Here is a 6,000-nt window from a genome sequence, read left to right on the forward strand (position 1 = left end):
GGGGCCTGACTACCTTTCGCGGCGTTTCGTTTTCGTTTCGCGTCGTAGAAATGCCATTCGGCTACGGGGCCAGCCGGCGTATCATGCTTCCAATTTAATAAAGCATCCGTCACGCTTTAGCAAGTATGTCAGTGTGAGAGTGACAGATGTCTTATCCACGTGGATAAGTGATAAAATTGGCAGCATGATACGCCGGCTGATCGCTAAAATAGTCGACAGTTCCTATTAAATTGTTTATTTGTGGCATTCTTATATTATACTAAAACTTTTCCTACTAAAATAAAACTTGAGTGTATGTTTAAAGAATGCTGCTAAGTTTTTTAAGGGGTACTGTTTTTAACCTGTTTGCGAGCGAGCGGTCATTGTGTGGCAAAACAAAGAGTATAAGCCGAGAATCTAAGCTGCCTTCGTATCGTGACACTAGTAGTATGTTAGGTAGGTATATAGTAAGCAGATTGCCAAATTGAGTGAGCGTGTCATTGCCTTCCTACTGCATACTTAATATGAACTTACTTTTTTGATCCCATTTTATTATTGTACAAGTTGTGATTATGTTAGCGTATAAGTTGATATGTACGACAGTTTGATCTCATTTTATATTTCAATGCCTTATTATGTTAGTGTACAATCTGATATGTATGACAGTTTTGTTCACTTATGGTTGCGATAGTGCGCAATTTAGTACCTATTTTATATAAATTGTGACTACCAGTGGGTTCCTGTAATTGGCTTCCCGTATCTACTGTGTCTTATATACTTATGTCATAGCTGTTGCATCTCCAAATAAATAAATATAAATATAAATATAAAATTGGTTACTGAATGGAGCATGACACCGCAGTTTAGCCAGGGTAAAGGAAGACCGAAGAGGAAATATGGCGGGATGAGCTCGTCGGCAATATTATAATATGTTTATTAGTCAAATCAAGTAAGGCATGCTTAAAAGTGTAAGGCCAGAGTACACGATACTGGCCGTGCATCGGGGCGTTGCGTGTCAAACAATTTTATTGAAACCCGTACAAGTGTCCTGAGACTACGAAGCGCTGGTAGCCTAGCGGTAAGAGTGTGCGACTTACGATCCGGAGGTCGCAGGTTCGAACCCCGGCTCGTACCAATGAGTTTTTCGAAACTTATGTGCGAAATGTCATTTCATATTTGCCAGTCGCTTTTCGGTGAAGGAAAACATCGTGAGGAAACCGGACTAATTCCAATAAGGCTTAGTTACCCTTCGGGTTGGAAGGTCAGATGGCAGTCGCTTTCGTAAAACTAGTGCCTACGCCAAATCTTGGGATTAGTTGTCAAAGCGGACCCCAGGCTCTCATGAGCCGTGGCAAATGCCGGGATAACGCAAGGAGGATGATGATGATGACAAGTGTCCTGAGACTCCTGAGTCGACTGCATAGGGACGCCCGCTCCGCGCCGCGCTGCACGCCTTGCCGAACGCTCCGCTCCAAGCGTCCACTCAGACCTTACACTAAGACAGCGGTTCTCAAACTTATTTTCCCATGGAACCCTTTTAGAAAGTAAAAAATCTGACGGAACCCTTAAATTTTTTTTTTATTGCAATCTTTATTTTAATAAGCAATCATAGTAAAATCTAATCACTAGATTCTAATGTGAGGTATTACATGGAACTGTTTTTTATTTTTTACCAATGGTGAATATTTGGTTTTATAGAAGAGAGTTGAAGTTGCATATCAGGTACCCAAAATTCACACGGAGCCCCCATAGGGGCTTTGCGGAGCCCTAGGGGTCCGCGGAGCATACTTTGAGAATGGCTGCACTAAGAGATTGCTGTTTTGTAAGGGGTACTGTTTTTAACCTGTTCGCTGCGCCGGAGTGAGCGAGCGGTCATTGTGTGGCAGAACAAAGAGTATGAGCCGAGAATCTGCCTTCGTATCGTGGTGCCAGTATTTACTCGCCCGTGGAACTGAAACCAGTGCATTCATTAATGTAACATCTATTCATTAATTATGTAGGTGGGTAATGCATTAGTATCAAATTACTTAGCTAAATGAAATGCAAGAAAATTATGTACTTACCATGGTTTAATACATAATATCCATATTTATCTACTTTCTAATTAAATTCTTACTGAAGAGTGAATCTAATTTGAATACCTATATTTTTTTATTTGTTTTAACTAGTTATGTCTACTACGTATGTACTGTATAAGGAAACCGGTCTAATCCCAATAAGGCCTTGATCGGGTTGAAAGGTCAGAAAATAGATGGCAGTGGCTTTCGTAAAAACTCGTGCCTACGCTAAATGTTGGGATTAGTTTGCAAGCGGACCCCCGGGTCCCACAAGCCGTGGCAAATGCCAGGACAACGCAAGGAGGATGATGACTAGGTACGTACGTAAAAAATGGAAAAAAAATAACAACCAACTAAATCACCTGATTGGCCGGCTAGAAGATGAATATTGAACCTCTTAGAAAGCTACTATAAAGCATTTAAGTACTAGGAAATTATAGAGGTTTTAGTTGTAGTTAATGCAGTTCTTTAGAAGCGGTTTCTATACTTTCTATGTATGCACGAAATTTTAAATTATAAATACATTTTCGTGTTTTAACGACTCCTTCCTAAGAGCCGTATTGAGTTCACAATTTAAGTAAGGCCAAAAACAAAGCTAATAACCTCGTTAAGGGCTAAAAGTAAAGTGCCGTCATCTGCATAAGTATTAGGTACTCACGTTAAAAAGGCGAGACCCAAGCCAGTTGAGAGACTCAGTAGAACTGCAAAAATTCAACAAAGCTGTGATAAACGTATTTGTAATGACTTTTGCGATATTTAGAACTAAAGGGATGACAGGGATGTATAATTATGGTCTATGTTTTAACTTTCATTTGTGTTTTTTTTGTTTTTGTATTTATTTTTTGTGTCATGTTTTTTTTGTACTTTCGCAGTGCGTTGATGTAAACTGTAGGTAATGTTGAGTTACTTGTTTATTAAGTTATCAATACTTCCAAGTCATGCATTCTTACGATTGTAGGTTTCGATCAGTACAATAAATTTACAGGTTTTTTGTTACTTTGGGTTCCGTTTCCAATTCAAATATAGATGATTAAAGTTCTTTGAAAACATAGTGTAGAAAATTCTTTGTTGCGTTGCTACATTCGCATTGTTTTAAATTATTCACGTGAAAATTAATCATAACCTGACCAATTTTCCGAAATTCGCAATAATCTGGTGACTTAATTAGAGACTAGGTATCTGCCAGCCTAGCCGAAGTAACAATCGTTCAGGCTACGTGGCGATCCAAACGTAGTCTGGCTCTGTATTACAGAAGTGCGATATGGAGAACTATTAGCTACGATACGTTTAAGAAGCGACGTTGGCTAGGTACCCAGTTCGTCGAACAATATCAACCTGACGGCTCAGCCACGACATTGGTCTTAGCGCGATGACAGTTATTAACCACTGAAAAACAGATACACCGAATTGGTACTCTGTGGAACATTTTACTATAGCGAAGTTATTTAATTTTATACTTAGAATCGGAGAACATTATAATTTGTATACAGCCGTTATTACTTTTTTAAACAAGCCTTTTTATATTGGTTGTATATTCAATGAAGATATTTCCGAATCACGTGAAAACGTACACGTCAATATTTTCATTTGTGTATAGCATTGCCAAAAGTGTAAAGCAGCTTTATCTGATAAATTGTTGCTTAGGACGTTGCCCAGACCATTCTAGCATCTCCGCTTGGACACTTGGACCAAATGAAGAGGTAGAAACCAAAAGGCGTTGATTTAAACTTTCACGATTTTTACACATATTTAAACACTACCTCCGATGTTCTGTCTGCTCCCGGGACAATGCAGTCCTTGAAACGTCGGAGGTTAGTGTTTAAAACATAGACACGTGATTAAGTCCCGTTTGCATTTTTTTTTTAATATGTAAAAGGAGAGGCCTTTGCCCAGTAGTAGGACATTCGAAAGAACTAAGTACTCGGGTCAGGCGCAGATAATTCCCAACACAATGAATTTTAAAGTTTAAGCGAACACCTTCGCCGACCGACAATTATATTTTTTAATAAAGAAATTAATTTTTGTGTTCGAGTGTTTTAAATTTGTAGTTAGACTTAATCCTCAACTTTTGGTTTTCATCATGTAAATATAAAGGATGTGTTTAAACCTTACCCTTTTCAAACTGTCCCAAAAAAAATCCGCCGAGTGCGCCCAAAGCGGTATCTATGCAACATTTCTGTACTTTGACTTACAACATAACAAAAGGATAAGTCAAATTAAGTACCTTCAAATAGTAGAACTTGAAGGAAATTTGAAGGAATGAGGGCATCACTGGTCGTTCGGCGCAGTCTTAAGTGCTATCCCGGCCGTCAGAAAGGCGAACCGTAAACTAGTCAAGCAACAATGGAGCGAGTCATAACACAGGATATGGATGCAAATATCGCGGATCGCGGGTCAAGGTGCGGGTTCAGTGCCCGGTGATAGCACTGCTTTATAGGTACGGTTTGCAAACAAGGCTCAGAAACTTTAAAAGAAATGGACATGATAAATGTATTTAATATGTGTTAAAATATGTTATATATTCATATTAAGACATGAATTAGTACATTACGGTACAAGTGCGGAAAAGAGAAAATTTGATAAAGAATTTCCTAATTGCACATATGATGGTAAAAATGGTCTACTTTGCGAACTAGTACGAGAAAAAAAAAATTATTTAGTAACTGAAAAATACAATATGTAACAACTAGCTTTTGTCCGCGGCTTCACTCGCGTAAGAAAGAGACAAAAAGTAGCCTATATGTCAGTCTCCACCCCTTCAACTATCACCACTTGAAACAACCAAAAATCATTTTTCGGAATAGTGCTTGAAAGCTTGTATCACCGAATTAGGCGTGTCACCGAATGAGGCGAGTTTACCCTACTTAATAAGTTACTTAATATTGTAAATGGGACTTAAATAATCACGTATATCTAAGTTTTTAACTAACGTTTCAGCATATTGGCATGGCAACTTTACGAAGCTCTCAGGTTTCAGGAAGATGTTAAACCTCGTTTCCTTGAAAATCAAAGCATTCAAGAATGACTTCCTCAACTTTAGCAATGAATCTTCTGACCGTACCAAGTGCCGACGGTACCGATCGCAACAAGTTAATTTATGCGTGAAGCGTGAACCTATTTATCGGACTCTAATACTTGCTTAGTTATTGGTACAAATAATATTCCGCTTTTCCCACGAGTCAGGAAAGCTATGTTAGAGATTGAAATGAATTGAATTATTTTAGGGCTTAGGCCATAACTGGACTAGCGTTTTAATAACTTACCTCTGTATCAAAAACCTTGCGGCTGCGAAATGTGCAAATAATCTGTACCTACATATGTACAGTCAACCAATTGGAACCCTAGGCCACTGTAGAACTATGTCATAGTGACGTTATTAATCAGATTGTAAAATATTTCTTACTGCTTGTCATTTAGACATGGTTGTAGGGTGGTCTAGGGTTCCAATTGGTTGACTGTTCAGTTTAACTAGAGTTGCGTTCAGTTATTCTTCTTCTTTGTCGTATCCTCATGGCTGAGGGACATGACAAGTGTGGACACTCTTCACCAGTTGTCTCCACGCCACTCGATCCTGTAGGCCTGGCACATGATTGCCGCGAGAGTATGTCGCCGCGATATAGATGACACGTCTTTGTCTAATAGGCTAGTTTCCTATACTTAAAATAAAATATTTTATGCAGTGCACGAAATAAAGCACCACATAATTAGAAGAAAAATATGGACAATATAGTTATGTTGATACATAATTTCTATTTAATAAGTCAAAGAGAAAGATATAAAGTAAATGAATTGACCGTGACGTCACTCCTCAATTTCATAGTAATTCCATATTACCAAATCGTTTTGACAGTTCTTTAAAATAAGCTGATTTGACTAGTAGGAAACTAGCCTATTGTATTAATGACATAAGGACATATATTAAGGACAGGTAGTCTATCTCTCGGCGACATACTCTCGCGGCAAT

The sequence above is a fragment of the Leguminivora glycinivorella genome, chromosome 8 (genome assembly GCF_023078275.1).
Source record: "Leguminivora glycinivorella isolate SPB_JAAS2020 chromosome 8, LegGlyc_1.1, whole genome shotgun sequence".
In the NCBI taxonomy this organism is placed as follows: domain Eukaryota; kingdom Metazoa; phylum Arthropoda; class Insecta; order Lepidoptera; family Tortricidae; genus Leguminivora; species Leguminivora glycinivorella.